The sequence below is a fragment of the Pseudophryne corroboree genome, chromosome 4, assembly GCF_028390025.1.
Source record: "Pseudophryne corroboree isolate aPseCor3 chromosome 4, aPseCor3.hap2, whole genome shotgun sequence".
Lineage (NCBI taxonomy): Eukaryota > Metazoa > Chordata > Amphibia > Anura > Myobatrachidae > Pseudophryne > Pseudophryne corroboree.
Window position 1 is genome coordinate 902,909,391 of NC_086447.1, and position 16,939 is coordinate 902,926,329.

Here is a 16,939-nt window from a genome sequence, read left to right on the forward strand (position 1 = left end):
CAACAGACAGGTTACGTTGGGAAACATCCCCTAGGGTGGACAAGGCGCTCACACGCTTATCAAAAAAGGTGGCACTGCCGTCTCAGGATACGGCCGTCTTAAAGGAGCCTGCGGATAGAAAGCAGGAAGCTATCCTGAAGTCTGTGTATACACACTCAGGTACTATACTGAGACCTGCTATTGCTTCAGCATGGATGTGTAGTGCTGCAGCCGCATGGTCTGATACCCTGTCAGACAACATTGATTCCCTCGACAGGGATACTATTTTGCTAACCATAGAACATATAAAAGACGTCGTCTTATATATGCGGGATGCACAGAGGGACATTTGCCTGCTGGCATCTAGAATTAATGCAATGTCCATTTGCCTGCTGGCATCTAGAATTAAAGCAATGTCCATTTCTGCCAGGAGAGTATTATGGACTCGGCAGTGGACAGGTGATGCTGATTCTAAAAGACACATGGAGGTTTTGCCTTATAAGGGTGTGGAATTGTTTTGGGACGGTCTCTCGGACCTCGTATCCACGGCAACAGCCGGGAAGTCAACTTTTTAACCTCAGGTTCCCTCACAGCCTAAGAAAGCACCGTATTATCATGTACAGTTCTTTCGGCCTCAGAAAGGCAAGCGGATCAGAGGCGCATCCTTTCTGCCCAGAGGCAGGGGTAGAGGAAAGAAGCTGCACCAGGCAGCCAGTTCCCAGGAACAAAAATCCTCCCCGCTTCCTCTAAGTCCACCGCATGACGCTGGGGCTCCACAGGCGGAGCCGGGTGCGGTGGGGGCGCGTCTCCGAAACTTCAGCAACCAGTGGGTTCGCTCACAAGTGGATCTCTGGGCTGTACAAATTGTATCTCAGGGATACAAGCTGGAGTTCGAGGCGACTCCCCCTCGCCGTTACCTCAAATCAGCCTTGCCAGCTGCTCCCAGGGAAAGGGAGGTAAGTACTGGGGGCAATTCACAAGCTGTACCTCCAGCAGGTGATAATCAAAGTTCCCCTCCTTCAACAGGGACGGGGTTACTATTCCACAATGTTTGTGGTACCGAAACCAGACGGTTCGGTGAGACCCATTCTGAATTTAAAATCCTTGAACACTTATATAAGGAAGTTCAAGTTCAAAATGGAATCGCTCAGGGCGGTTATTGCAAGCCTGGAAGAGGGGGATTTTATGGTGTCGCTGGACATCAAGGATGCTTACTTGCATGTCCCCGTTTACCCACCTCACCAGGAGTACCTCAGGTTTGTGGTACAGGATTGTCATTACCAATACCAGAGGTTGCCGTTTGGTCTGTCCACGGCACCGAGAGTATTTACCAAGGTAATGGCCGAAATGATGATACTCCTTCGGAAGAAGGGAGTTATAATTATCCCGTACTTGGACGATCTCCTTATAAAGGCGAGGTCCAGAGAACAGTTGTTAGTCAGCGTAGCACTCTCTCGGGAAGTGTTGCAACAGCACGACTGGATTCTGAATATCCCAAAGTCGCAGCTGATTCCTGTGACGCGTCTGCTCTTCCTGGGTATGATTCTGGACACAGAACAGAAGAAGGTGTTTCTCCCGGTGGAGAAGGCCCAGGAATTGTCATCTCTGGTCAGGGACCTACTGAAACCAAAACAGGTGTCGGTGCATCACTGCACGCGAGTCCTGGGAAAGATGGTGGCTTCTTACGAAGCAATTCCCTTCGGCAGGTTCCATGCAAGGATCTTTCAGTGGGATCTGTTAGACAAATGGTCCGGATCGCATCTTCAGATGCATCGGTTGATCACCCTGTCCCCAAGGGCCAGGGTGTCTCTGCTGTGGTGGCTGCAGAGTGCTCATCTTCTCGAGGGCCGCAGATTCGGCATACAGGACTGGGTCCTGGTGACCACGGACGCAAGCCTCCGAGGATGGGGGGCAGTCACTCAGGGAAGGAACTTCCAAGGACAGTGGTCAAGTCAGGAGACTTCACTACACATAAATATACTGGAACTAAGGGCCATTTACAACGCCCTGAGTCAAGCAGAGCCCCTGCTTCAAAACCAACCAGTGCTGATTCAATCAGACAACATCACGGCGGTCGCCCATGTAAACCGCCAGGGCGGCACAAGAAGCAGGATGGCGATGGCAGAAGCCACAAGGATTCTCCGATGGGCGGAAAATCACGTGCTAGCACTGCCAGCAGTGTTCATTCCGGGAGTGGACAACTGGGAAGCAGACTTCCTCAGCAGGCACGATCTCCACCCGGGAGAGTGGGGACTTCATCCAGAAGTCTTCACGCAGATTGTAAACCGTTGGGAACGGCCACAGGTGGACATGATGGCGTCCCGCCTCAACAAAAAGCTAAAAAAATATTGCGCCAGGTCAAGGGACCCTCAGGCGATAGCTGTGGACGCACTTGTGACACCGTGGGTGTACCAGTCGGTTTATGTGTTCCCTCCTCTTCCTCTCATACCCAAGGTACTGAGGATAGTAAGAAAGAGAGGAGTAAGAACTATACTCATCGTTCCGGATTGGCCAAGAAGAACTTGGTACCCAGAACTACAAGAAATGATCTCAGAGGACCCATGGCCTCTGCCTCTCAGACAGGACATGTTACAGCAGGGGCCCTGTCTGTTCCAAGACTTACCGCGGCTGCGTTTGACGGCATGGCGGTTGAACGCCGGATCCTAACGGAAAAGGGCATTCCAGATGAAGGGATTCCTACGCTGATAAAGGCTAGGAAAGACGTGACAGCACAACATTATCACCGTATATGGTGAAAATATGTTGCTTGGTGTGAGGGCAGGACGGCCCCTACAGAGGAATTCCAGCTGGGTCGATTCCTGCACTTCCTACAGTCGGGGGTGACTATGGGCCTAAAATTAGGATCCATAAAGGTCCAGATTTCGGCCCTATTTTCTTTCAAAAAGAACTGGCTTCACTGCCTGAAGTTCAGACGTTTGTTAAGGGAGTGCTGCATATTCAGCCCCCTTTTGTGCCTCCAGTGGCACCTTGGGATCTTAACGTTGTGTTGGATTTCCTGAAATCCCACTGGTTTGTGCCACTTAATACCGTGGAGCTCAAATATCTCACGTGGAAAGTGGTCATGCTATTGGCCTTAGCTTCGGCTAGGCGTGTGTCAGAATTGGTGGCTTTGTCATGTAAAAGCCCTTATCTGATCTTCCATATGGACAGGGCAGAATTGAGGACTCGTCCCCAATTTCTCCCTAAGGTGGTATCAGCGTTTCTTTTGAACCAACCTATTGTGGTGCCTGCGGCTACTCGGGACTTGGAGGACTCCAAGTTACTAGATGTAGTCAGGGCTTTGAAAATCTATGTTTCCAGGACAGCTGGAGTCAGGAAAACTGACTCGCTGTTTATCCTGCATGCACCCAACAAGCTGGGTGCTCCTGCTTCAAAACAAACTATTGCGCGCTGGATCTGTAACACGATTCAGCAAGCTCATTCTGCGGCAGGATTGCCGCATCCTAAATCAGTATAAGCCCATTCCACAAGGAAGGTGGGCTCTTCTTGGGCGGCTGCCCGAGGGGTCTCGGCTTTACAGCTTTGCCGAGCTGCTACTTGGTCGGGTTCAAACACATTTGCTAAGTTCTACAAGTTTGATACCCTGGCTGAGGAGGACCTTGCCTTTGCTCATTCGGTGCTGCAGAGTCATCCACACTCTCCCGCCCGTTTGGGAGCTTTGGTATAATCCCCATGGTCCTTACGGAGTTCCCAGCATCCACTAGGACGTCAGAGAAAATAAGAATTTACTCACCGGTAATTCTATTTCTCGTAATCCGTAGTGGATGCTGGGCGCCCGTCCCAAGTGCGGACTCTCTGCAATACATGTATAAAGTTATTGCTTAACTAAAGGGTTATTGTTATGAGCCATCTGTTACTGAGGCTCAGTTGTTGTTCATACTGTTAACTGGGTATGGTTATCACAAGTTGTACGGTGTGATTGGTGTGGCTGGTATGAGTCTTACCCTGGATTCCAAATCCTTTCCTTGTTGTGTCAGCTCTTCCGGGCACAGTTTCCTTAACTGAGGTCTGGAGGAGGGGCATAGAGGGAGGAGCCAGTGCACACCAGATAGTACCTAATCTTTCTTTTAGAGTGCCCAGTCTCCTGCGGAGCCCGTCTATTCCTGATGGTCCTTAAGGAGTTCCCAGCATCCACTACGGACTACGAGAAATAGAATTACCGGTGAGTAAATTCTTATTTTTCATCACTCTGGGTGTGTGCCCGGCACTCCCGCAGATGCTGAACCTGTTGGGGAATTACCCTAAGAGATGTGAATATGATGAAGTGATTTTACCAGTGACCCCGTTTTCTTCCCTCTTCCTCGCATGTAGACAGAAAGGTATTGTACCCATCAAGACGGAGGAACTACTCCTTCCCTATTAAATAGAGAACCTACATCACTTTTTCTGGTCTATCCGCTATATCTTCTGAAGTATAATGATCAGTGGCGCACGCGGGGGGGGGGCTCTGAGCTCCCAGAACCCCACATCCCCCCCCCCCCTTCACCAAAAAAAAGATTTTTTACTTTATTTATTGTTGCTGAATTTTGTGACTTGAGGATTATTAATGGCTGTCTAGCGTCCTCTGCAGCCTGCTGTTTTCCTTGTGGCACTTGTAAGTGCTTAATAAAAGTTTACTTTATTTTAATTATAGTACAGATATATCCATGTGCATACATATATACACATGTATATACATACATATAAACACACACACCCACATATGATACACAGTATATACATGTGTATATATATATATATATATATATATACGTGTACTATGTTTGATATGCTATGTGTATATGTATCTGTGTATATATATATATATAAATATATATGTGTGTGTATATACGGTATATATATGTGTAGATATGTATATGTGTGTGTGTATATATATATATATATATACACACACACACACACACACACACACACACACAGACACACTAGTTTTACGGACCCAGCATATACTGGGTCACTCAGTCCCCACCCCCCGTGCTTGGCTCCACCCAGTTCTGGAAACCCCCCCATGCAAATCCTGCGTTTGCCACTGAATGATCCAGAAGAAAGGAGAGATATTGTTAGGATCTCCTGCTCTGTGCTGCCACGTCGCCATGGCAACCGGGAGGCAAGTGTTAGCGAAGCAACCTGAGCGCAGGTGATACTCCGGTCCGGGTTTTTACTGTGTAGTGGTTACAGGCTCTGTGCACGGCAGGGAATCCGGCGCTGGTTTTGTGCTCACAGTCTGTGAGGTCTGAGTGGGGCGTGGACAGCACCTGCTATATAAACCATCCTCTCAGGCTAGGCAAATGCTGCTGAATCTTTGTTTGTTAGTCAGTTCCAGAGAGTTAGCTAGTACTGTGTGACTTTGTATTTACTTGTTGCTTACTGCGAACAGGCCTTGGGATTCGGTACTTCATTCTGCCAATCCGGACCTAGCAGTAAGGCTGGAGTCAGTTGTTTGACCTGCTGGGGTTCTTTTGCTATTCTGTGAACCCAGCAGGTTTGCGGCTGTACTCTCAGACCTGCTTGCTTAATCCTCCCTCACTGTGCAGGGCGTCCAGGTGTCAGTTTAGTGGCAGTAAGCTGAACCTGTGCCCTGCAAGTGGGGGTTAGGATTGTGGATACTCTCCTTGTGTCTATATTTCTATCTCTGACCAAGGAGTTTATTCCCACACCCGTTGGTAACCCTTTGGGGTTTTTTCTGTTGCTCTTAGCAACATCATTTCAGGTGCTCCACATGTTAAATCACTACACGTCGCTTCATTGTCCGCTCTATTCCATCTGAGCATTCCTGACACTAGGGAGACACCCAATTCCTGAGCCTTTGGGCTTCTCCGTTCACTTTGTATTTATTAGTTATTCCATCACCTCCTGTGTATGTTATGTTATACTGTCTGTGAGTTTGTTTGCTTCGCTTCCCTCTCTGTTCATACACCGGTATACTCCTGTTAGCACTGGTGTACGTAACAGATATACAGTACTGATATAGAGGGTTAGTTTCCCATGAAGCACAATGTTGTGGGGTGATAGATCTAGACAGACAAGCAGGCTGTAGGAGTTAGTTACAGTTGTCTTCTGTAGTCTGGTTATGAGGAGAGGCAGTGTAATGGAAATGCATTATTAATGCAGACATTATTAACCTCTATTGAATGTGTAGCCTATAATAAGGATTTCAAATCAGAGGGAATTGCTTTGTAACTTCTAATAATTTGAGGTCTACTCTAAGAATGAATTGGCTGATTAGTGCATTGCATTAATGAGAAGTGAAAGAATAATTGAATGGTTCTATCCCTTCCACCGGTTATGCAATTCCGTCTGCATATAGATCTCATTATTTTACCAAAATGCGTGTGTGTCGGTGCCTTCCAGCAATTCCATATGATTCAGAATCATAGGGATGGCAAGCATATCGCCACTTGGGCTGAATGGGTGGCACTGACTGTTTTCAGGGAGTGTCCGTAAAAACGCAGGCAGGCTCAAGAGTTTTCAGGGAGGGTGTCTGACGTCAGCTCCGACCCCGATTAGCAGTATTCAATTGCACTGAAAGAGTAAGTCCTGGGCTGCGCAGAGACTGCACAAACTGTTTTTTAGCATCACTGCTAACACATAGGAACGCACACTAGCACAGCGAAAATACACTCCCCCTGTAGGCGGCGACTATTTGATCACAGGACAGCTAAAAACGCAGGTCTGAATTAGGCCCTAGGTGGCAGACTCGTCTGTCCTGGATGAGTTGACGGCACTGCAGGGGAGATTATGCAGTGATGTGTCATATCTCTGGCACAGATATTAATATATTGTGCCAACAAAGTATTCAGCCACTGTATGTGCCCAATTAGTTAACAGGCTGCAATTATTGCAGTACCAGGGTGCTCCGAGGTGGTCTCCCATCCAAGTACTGACCCGGCCCTCCACTGCTTGGCTTCCAAGATCAGATGAGATTGGGCATCTCCAGTGGGGTATGTCCGCAGATTGTATGCTTACCTTTGTTGTCACTATATTTTTTTCAATGTACAAATGAGCACAAAGGGTAATGAGTACTCACAGTAAGTGTGCTTTATGTAAACCACATGTGTAAGTGCTAAAAGAGATGGTTATTTAGTATGTGGAAATGATTTTTATCACTATGGATACCACAATACAATAAGTGCGCAATAACCAATCTTATTAATATATAGTGACAACAAAAGCAAGCATAAAATCTGCGGACATACCCCACTGGAGATGCCCAATCTCATCTGATCTTGGAAGCCAAGCAGTGGAGGGCCGAGTCAGTACTTGGATGGGAGACCACCTCGGAACACCCTGGTACTGCAATAATTGCAGCCTGTTGACTAATCACTATTAAGAGCGCTTTTTGGTATTTCGGTCTTGACCTATGATTCAACTGTCTGCAATAACTCTTTCATTTGGGATTGATGCAGCATAAAATGACGGTCATATTCCTCATAGTATAAGGATATTATAACCACTATGTGACTGTCACTTGTCCATAAAAATACCCACTCCGGCTTATATTATAGCCTTTGAGCTATAAATTGTGTATACATTCTTTATATTTTCGCTTTGTTATTGATTAACATATATTGGCACCAATCGAACTCCTCTATACCTCTTTTTAATGAGAATTTATTAAAGTATTTTTATTTTATCCAGTTATTGGTATTTTGACCACAACAGTCTGTCTGTATTAGAGTGCTCCCCAACAAGAGTCTTCTACTTTCTACTCTCTTTGCGTTCATATTGATATTCTCTGACTCAGGGGAGCACCACTGAAGGTAACCTTATATACACAAGATAAAGGACTATAGAACCTTATGTGTATGGTTTCTAAATTAAAGAAGTACCGTATATACTCGAGTATAAGCCGTCTTTTTCAGCACTTTTTTTTGTGCTGAAAAAGCCCCTTCGGCTTATACTCGAGTCAGTATTTAGGAGGGACACGGAGGGCACAGCGCGCGGCTCTCCTGTGTCCCTCCTGCATCTCCGGCGGCAGCGGCGTGTGTGTGTTAAAGGAAGTGCACGAACCGGCACTTCCTTTAACACACGCCGCTGCCGCCGGAGATGCAGGAGGGACACAGGAGAGCCGCGCGCTGTGCCCTCCTTGTCCCTCCTTCAGAAGACAGCGCGGGAGCGACGGAGGGTAAGTAACTGGCACTAAGGGGCATATCTGGCAGCATGAGGGCATATCTGGCACTGTGGGGCATATCTGGAAGCATGAGGGCATATCTGGCACATCTGGCACTGTGGGGCATATCTGGAAGCATGAGGGCATATCTGGCACTGTGGGGCATATCTGGCACATCTGGCATTGTGGGGCATATCTGGCAGCATGAGGGCATATCTGGCAGCATGAGGGCATATCTGGCACATCTGGCACTGTGGGGGCATATCTGGCAGTATGAGGGCATATCTGGCACTGTGGGGGCATATCTGGCAGTGTGAGGGCATATCTGGCAGTATGAGGGCTGTGTACGGCTAGAGCTGCATTTCCCACCCTAGGCTTATACTCGAGTCAATAAGTTTTCCCAGGTTTTTGTGGTAAAATTAGGTGCCTCGGCTTATATTCGGGTCGACTTATACTCGAGTATATACGGTAAATTCTTTGATATAAATCAGTTTTACAGATGACAACCATCATACATATACAATTGTCTGTAACCTGTGCGGTTGCCACCATTGTTTTGTATCTATAATGGGTGCAGAGTGTGCGGTGCACACGTGCCCCTGGGTCTGGGGGGCCCTACACCACAAACACTGCACCCATGTTTATTTACCTACCTTTCTGGAGTCTCACGTCAGCACTGCAGCCATGGCAAATATCACCAGGAGAATGCCTGCAAATGATCATGACGGCGCCATGTTTCTGGAGACCTGCACATGCGCCGTAGAGATGTACAATGCCAGAGTCTACTGCGACGTACAGTGGGGGCCCATACGGAGTGTGCACGAGGGGCCCCATCCTCTGTTAGTCCGCCCCTGGCAGTAACTCAGGCGTTAGCGGCTAGCCACAACTATAGTCACTTTGCTTGCAGCTCAGAATCAGCTCCAATGTGTTTTTCTAACATTAACATCAGTTCCGTCCACATGAAACACGTGTTGCGGTTCGCTCAATGGGTTTGTTGTAAAACGGCAGACTACAGTACCGCTTATTCGTACAAAGGGGCCGCTTCGTTTTTCAGATCTGATCGCTGTTGTGCGAATTCGCAAGGCGGTTGGTTATCGATCGCCTGCGCATGCATACGGATGCCAAACTTGAAAAAAATCCTACAACTTTTTGGATTGCTAGGCGTACGCAAGTTGATTGACAGGAAGTGGGCGTTTGGGGGTGGTAACTGGACGTTTTCTGAGAGTGGCAGTAAAAATGCAGGCGTGCCCAAGCGTTTTCAGGGTGGGTGTGTGACGTCAGCTGCGCCCTTGATCATCCTGATTCTGTCGCACTGTAGGAATAAGTCCGGGGCTACACGTAGACTGCACAAATCATTCGATGGTGAGTGAGTTGCGAAAGGATTTGCAGCTGACTGGCTAATGCCGAGATTTTTGCAAGGCGTACAGAGACTTGCGCGGGGTGAGTTTTCACTCTGCCTGGCTGGCGGCGACTATCTGATCACAAACCTCTGCAAATTCGCAGAGGAGTGATCAGGGGGTAAATTTACTAAGATGGGAGTTCTATTTAAGATGGGATGTTGCCCATAGCAACCAATCAGCTTCTACTCCTCATTTATCTAGCACCTTCTAGAAGATAATACCTGGAATCTGATTGGTTGCTATGGGCAACATCCCATCTTAAATAGAACTCCCGTCTTAGTAAATTTACCCCTAGGTTTGAATCGGCCTAAAGAGTAATAAATGACCAGCTTCCTAACTGCTGTGTCACAGGCTGTGTTTGAAAAATGACAGGAGCTGATTGGTTGGTCATTTATCGCTCTTTATCCGTCTACACTCTACCACTTTTTAAGGCTTAATACATTTGAGCCAAAGTTTGAACACCCCACCCTAATCTAGCTCTCTCTGCACATGTTACATCTGCCCCAGCTGCATTGCAGTAAAGTTTTGGCCAGTTGCTTGCTTTTTTACGTTACTTGCAAACACGAATCAGGCCCAAAGTTTGCAACTATTTCAATCCTTGCTCCTTTGTAACATACTCACATATAGAAGCCGATTAATGAGTTGGGAGCAATAGGGCCGTAGGGCCAGCAGCAAGCTGTCTGAATTACACTTTGATGAACATCCCAGACAAGAAATCCATCCACACAGTTAGAGAGGAGCAAAATCTTTAAATATGTTCCGTGGAATATTCAGCTCACTCTGTATTTTAATGGTTCCCAGGCAACATGTGTTAAGCGTTCCGGGCAGAATTTCCCAATCAGTTTTTTTCTGCCAGTCAGACGTCCCCAATTATTTTTGTTCTGTCCGGACTTCTCGACTGATTATTCACCAACCAAGAACACATTTACATCTTTGCAATCCCAGTTCTATTGATAAAATCTACATTCTAAGAAATGTGGATTTTACAAATACAGTGCAGGAAGGCCTTTCTGCCATATAATAAAAGCAACAGCGAAACGCGTAGATTGTCTTTTTCTAGATATTTCTAGATAAATGCCATGACTATATGGCTGAGAGAGCACTAGGGCGTTTGTCTTGTTTAAAAAAGTGCCCTGTGTGAAAGAAATATTTCAAAAGAAGTGTCAGAAATATATTCGTTTAAAAATAAAATCTAAAAGTGATTCTAATCACATAACTATTGAAGCGTCTACGTTTGTATCCTGGCATTTTCTGTCTGGATGCAGTGCTTTCCAGAAAGGCAATGAGTGAACGTGAATTCAATTATAAACTGATTACTTTTAGAAATTAGGACACAGTCATTACTGAAAGGTCACAAATTGCTGCAGTTTTGTAGAGTGCGTAATTCCAGAGTAATGTTGCTGTAAGTGGCTTATGTAAATCATAATTATATTCTTTTCAGATAAATACAACAGGCCTGCAGAAATACAGCGATAAGTATAAAATGTTAAGACTGTGGATGAGAGCTTTGCAAATAAACTTTGCAAGATGAATGTGATATTACAGCTCTGTCACTAATAGTACGGAATAATGTGATTTCCAGCGTTCAATGACGGTACCTCAGGTAAAGTGTTGATTGTCGTGGAGTGCTGCTCATTAACTAGTGACTAAGCATAAAAATGATGCACAACATATACAGGTTGAGTATCCCTTATCCAAAATGCTTGGGACCAGAGGTATTTTGGATATCGGATTTTTCCGTATTTTGGAATAATTGCATACCATAATGAGATATCATGGCAATGGGACCTAAATCCAAGCACAGAATGCATTTATGTTTAATTTACACCTTATACACACAGCCTGAAGGTAATTTTAGCCAACATTTTTTATAACTTTGTGCATTAAACAAAGTGTGTCTACATTCACACAATTCATTTATGTTTCATATACACCTTATATACACAGTCTGAAGGTCATTTAATACAATATTTGTAATAACTGTGTGTATTAAACAAAGTTTGTGTACATTGAGCCATCAGAAAACAAAAGTTTCACTATCTCACTCTCGCTCAAAAAAGTCCGTATTTCGGAATATTCCGTATATCGGATATTTGGATATGGGATACTCAACCTGTATAAAGAAAAATTGCCAGAAATCTCTAAGTATTTGTTCCTGAGCCTTACACGTATATAATAATACATGAATAAATATGGATAAATAGAGACAAATCTGTCTAGAAGACAGTGTGGACTGAATATAGAGTTTTGTTTTATGTATGTTGTGGGAAATAATAAAAAGTGATCACTATATAATCAGAGAGTATCCTAATGACTGAAATACTGTACAGAGAGCATTATAGTGACTACTATAGAATACAGAAAGCATCCTAGTGGTCTCTATACAGTACAGATAGTAGAGATGAGCGCCGGAAATTTTTCGGGTTTTGTGTTTTGGTTTTGGGTTCGGTTCCGCGGCCGTGTTTTGGGTTCGACCGCGTTTTGGCAAAACCTCACCGAATTTTTTTTGTCGGATTCGGGTGTGTTTTGGATTCGGGGTTTTTTTTTCCAAAAAACCTAAAAAAACAGCTTAAATCATAGAATTTGGCGGTCATTTTGATCCCAAAGTATTATTAACCTCAAAAACCATAATTTCCACTCATTTTCAGTCTATTCTGAATACCTCACACCTCACAATATTATTTTTAGTCCTAAAATTTGCACCGAGGTCGCTGTGTGAGTAAGATAAGCGACCCTAGTGGCCGACACAAACACCGGGCCCATCTAGGAGTGGCACTGCAGTGTCACGCAGGATGGCCCTTCCAAAAAACCCTCCCCAAACAGCACATGACGCAAAGAAAAAAAGAGGCGCAATGAGGTAGCTGTGTGAGTAAGATTAGCGACCCTAGTGGCCGACACAAACACCGGGCCCATCTAGGAGTGTCACTGCAGTGTCACGCAGGATGTCCCTTCCAAAAAACCCTCCCCAAACAGCACATGACGCAAAGAAAAAAAGAGGCGCAATGAGGTAGCTGTGTGAGTAAGATAAGCGACCCTAGTGGCCGACACAAACACCGGGCCCATCTAGGACTATTGGCATTCCTGGGGAAGGAGGAAATTGACACTGAGGGAGTTGGTGGGGTGGTTTGCGTAAGCTTGGTTACAAGAGGAAGGGATTTACTGGTCAGTGGACTGCTTCCGCTGTCACCCAAAGTTTTTGAACTTGTCACTGACTTATTATGAATGCGCTGCAGGTGACGTATAAGGGAGGATGTTCCGAGGTGGTTAACGTCCTTACCCCTACTTATTACAGCTTGACAAAGGCAACACACGGCTTGACACCTGTTGTCCGCATTTCTGGTGAAATACTTCCACACCGAAGAGCTGATTTTTTTGGTATTTTCACCAGGCATGTCAACGGCCATATTCCTACCACGGACAACAGGTGTCTCCCCGGGTGCCTGACTTAAACAAACCACCTCACCATCAGAATCCTCCTGGTCAATTTCTTCCCCAGCGCCAGCAACACCCATATCCTCCTCATCCTGGTGTACTTCAACACTGACATCTTCAATCTGACTATCAGGAACTGGACTGCGGGTGCTCCTTCCATCACTTGCAGGGGGCGTGCAAATGGTGGAAGGCGCATGCTCTTCACGTCCAGTGTTGGGAAGGTCAGGCATCGCAACCGACACAATTGGAGTCGGACTCTCCTTGTGGATTTGGGATTTCGAAGAACGCACAGTTCTTTGCGGTGCTACTGCTTTTGCCAGCTTTAGTCTTTTCATTTTTCTAGCGAGAGGCTGAGTGCTTCCATCCTCATGTGAAGCTGAACCACTAGCCATGAACATAGGCCAGGGCCTCAGCCGTTCCTTGCCACTCCGTGTGGTAAATGGCATATTGGCAAGTTTACGCTTCTCCTCCGACAATTTTATTTTAGGTTTTGGAGTCCTTTTTTTACTGATATTTGGTGTTTTGGATTTGACATGCTCTGTACTATGACATTGGGCATCGGCCTTGGCAGACGACGTTGCTGGCATTTCATCGTCTCGGCCATGACTAGTGGCAGCAGCTTCAGCACGAGGTGGAAGTGGATCTTGATCTTTCCCTAATTTTGGAACCTCAACATTTTTGTTCTCCATATTTTAATAGGCACAACTAAAAGGCACCTCAGGTAAACAATGGAGATGGATGGATTGGATACTAGTATACAATTATGGACGGGCTGCCGAGTGCCGACACAGAGGTAGCCACAGCCGTGAACTACCGCACTGTACTGTGTCTGCTGCTAATATATAGACTGGTTGATAAAGAGATAGTATACTCGTAACTAGTATGTATGTATAAAGAAAGAAAAAAAAACCACGGTTAGGTGGTATATACAATTATGGACGGGCTGCCGAGTGCCGACACAGAGGTAGCCACAGCCGTGAACTACCGCACTGTACTGTGTCTGCTGCTAATATATAGACTGGTTGATAAAGAGATAGTATACTCGTAACTAGTATGTATGTATAAAGAAAGAAAAAAAAACCACGGTTAGGTGGTATATACAATTATGGACGGGCTGCCGAGTGCCGACACAGAGGTAGCCACAGCCGTGAACTACCGCACTGTACTGTGTCTGCTGCTAATATAGACTGGTTGATAAAGAGATAGTATACTCGTAACTAGTATGACTATAAAGAAAGAAAAAAAAACCACGGTTAGGTGGTATATACAATTATGGACGGGCTGCCGAGTGCCGACACAGAGGTAGCCACAGCCGTGAACTACCGCACTGTACTGTGTCTGCTGCTAATATATAGACTGGTTGATAAAGAGATAGTATACTCGTAACTAGTATGTATGTATAAAGAAAGAAAAAAAAACCACGGTTAGGTGGTATATACAATTATGGACGGGCTGCCGAGTGCCGACACAGAGGTAGCCACAGCCGTGAACTACCGCACTGTACTGTGTCTGCTGCTAATATAGACTGGTTGATAAAGAGATAGTATACTCGTAACTAGTATGACTATAAAGAAAGAGAAAAAAAACACGGTTAGGTGGTATATACAATTATGGACGGGCTGCCGAGTGCCGACACAGAGGTAGCCACAGCCGTGAACTACCGCACTGTACTGTGTCTGCTGCTAATATAGACTGGTTGATAAAGAGATAGTATACTACTAATATTATATATACTGGTGGTCAGGTCACTGGTCACTAGTCACACTGGCAGTGGCACTCCTGCAGCAAAAGTGTGCACTGTTTAATTTTAATATAATATTATGTACTCCTGGCTCCTGCTATAACCTATAACTGGCACTGCAGTGCTCCCCAGTCTCCCCCACAATTATAAGCTGTGTGAGCTGAGCACAGTCAGATATATATATACATTGATGCAGCACACTGGGCTGAGCAGTGCACACAGATATGGTATGTGACTGAGTCACTGTGTGTATCGTTTTTTTCAGGCAGAGAACGCATATATTAAATAAAACAAACAACTGCACTGTCTGGTGGTCACTGTGGTCGTCAGTCACTAAACTCTGCACTCTCTTCTACAGTATCACAGCCTCAGGTCAATCTCTCTCTCTCTCTCTCAACCCTAATCTAAATGGAGAGGACGCCAGCCACGTCCTCTCCCTATCAATCTCAATGCACGTGTGAAAATGGCGGCGACGCGCGGCTCCTTATATAGAATCCGAGTCTCGCGAGAATCCGACAGCGTCATGATGACGTTCGGGCGCGCTCGGGTTAACTGAGCAAGGCGGGAGGATCCGAGTCTGCTCGGACCCGTGAAAAAAACATGAAGTTCGTGCGGGTTCGGATTCAGAGAAACCGAACCCGCTCATCTCTAACAGATAGACTTACAGTAAAATACATTACAGAGATCAATATACAGACAATATTCTAATGCAGGTCATGTTCTGTTACCCACTATATAATACATGGAATGGAGCATCCTAGTAATCACTGTGTAATAGAAAGAACATTCCAGGGACCACTATACAATACAGAGAGCATCCCAGCAACCACTATACAATAATACAGAAAACTTTTCATTGCAGTGCTCCTCAAATCCACTCCTCAAAACATGTGTCACTGCCCCTGTAATATGCAGTCCTGTCCTCAGTGACACATCACTCATGTTCTGATATACTCTGTGCTGCTGGGGACCCTGCTCGTCCCACTATATAACTCTCAGTCTGTGGCTTCCTGCTGCCTCCATTCCGCTCCTCATATTATGTCACTGCCCCTGTCACATGCAGCCCCGTCCTCACTGACACATCACTCATCTCCTGATATACTCTGTGCTGCTGGGGGGGAACCCTGCTCCTCCCACTATATAACTCTCAGTCTGTGGCTTCCTGCTGCCTCCATTCCCCTCCTCACATCATATCAATGCCCCTGTCACATGCAGCCCTGTACTCACTGACACATCACTCATCTCCTGATATACTCTGTGCTGCTGGGGACTCCGCTTCTTCCACTATATAACTCTCAGTCTGTGGCTTCCTGCTGACTCCATTCCGCTCCTCACATTATGTCACTGCCCCTGTCACATGCAGCCCTGTCCTCACTGACACATCACTCATCTCCTGATATACTCTGTGCTGCTGGGGGAAGGTCCTTGCTCCTTCCACTATATAACTCTCAGTCTGTGGCTTCCTGCTGCCTCCATTCCCCTCCTTACATCATATCACTGCCCGTGTCACATGCAGTCCTGTCCTCGCTAATACATTTCTCATTTAACACTTATAGTATTTACGTGATTTAAATTAATTTAATTCATTAATATACTGTCTGCACTTATAATTCTTGCTGTCAACTTCATCCCTTTCTATGGCGCTGCAGAACCCTTACGGCGCCTAATAATGAAAGTAATAATGTAGGTGACCCAGAATAGCGTTAAAAGAAAGTAATTTATTATTGTAACCATTTTTTCTTTTTTTTAAAGTTTATTAAAAAGATTTGCTCATACCCAATTTCTAGGGTATTAGGAAAGATACATGTAATATAATATTTATATTATATTATATCTGCTTTATTGATGCATATAAAATATAGTATTTCTTTTTGTTTAAGTAACTCCCACGATATTCCATTTCCATGCCTAAGCCGGGTTCCTTCACACACTTCGTATAGCCGCCTTGCGAATATGAGCGCCTGAAATTTTTCGGGTTTTGTGTTTTGGTTTTGGGTTCGGTTCCGCGGCCGTGTTTTGGGTTCGAACGCGTTTTGGCAAAACCTCACCGAATTTTTTTTGTCGGATTCGGGTGTGTTTTGGATTCGGGTGTTTTTTTCAAAAAACACTAAAAAACAGCTTAAATCATAGAATTTGGGGGTCATTTTGATCCCAAAGTATTATTAACCTCAAAAACCATAATTTACACTCATTTTCAGTCTATTCTGAATACCTCACACCTCACAATATTATTTTTAGTCCTAAAATTTGCACCGA

The 16,939-nt window shown here is 45.4% G+C and overlaps 1 protein-coding gene and 2 pseudogenes across 1 annotated transcript in view; 1 reads left to right on the forward strand and 2 right to left on the reverse strand.

Moving 5' to 3' along the window:
• The window catches only part of ALK (ALK receptor tyrosine kinase), a 1,590,950-nt gene that overhangs the window by 924,320 nt on the left and 649,691 nt on the right, over positions 1-16,939 (reverse strand). The window lies entirely within an intron of this gene.
• On the reverse strand, positions 6,836-6,955 carry LOC134912230 (5S ribosomal RNA; annotated as a pseudogene).
• Positions 7,183-7,302, forward strand: LOC134912539 (5S ribosomal RNA; annotated as a pseudogene).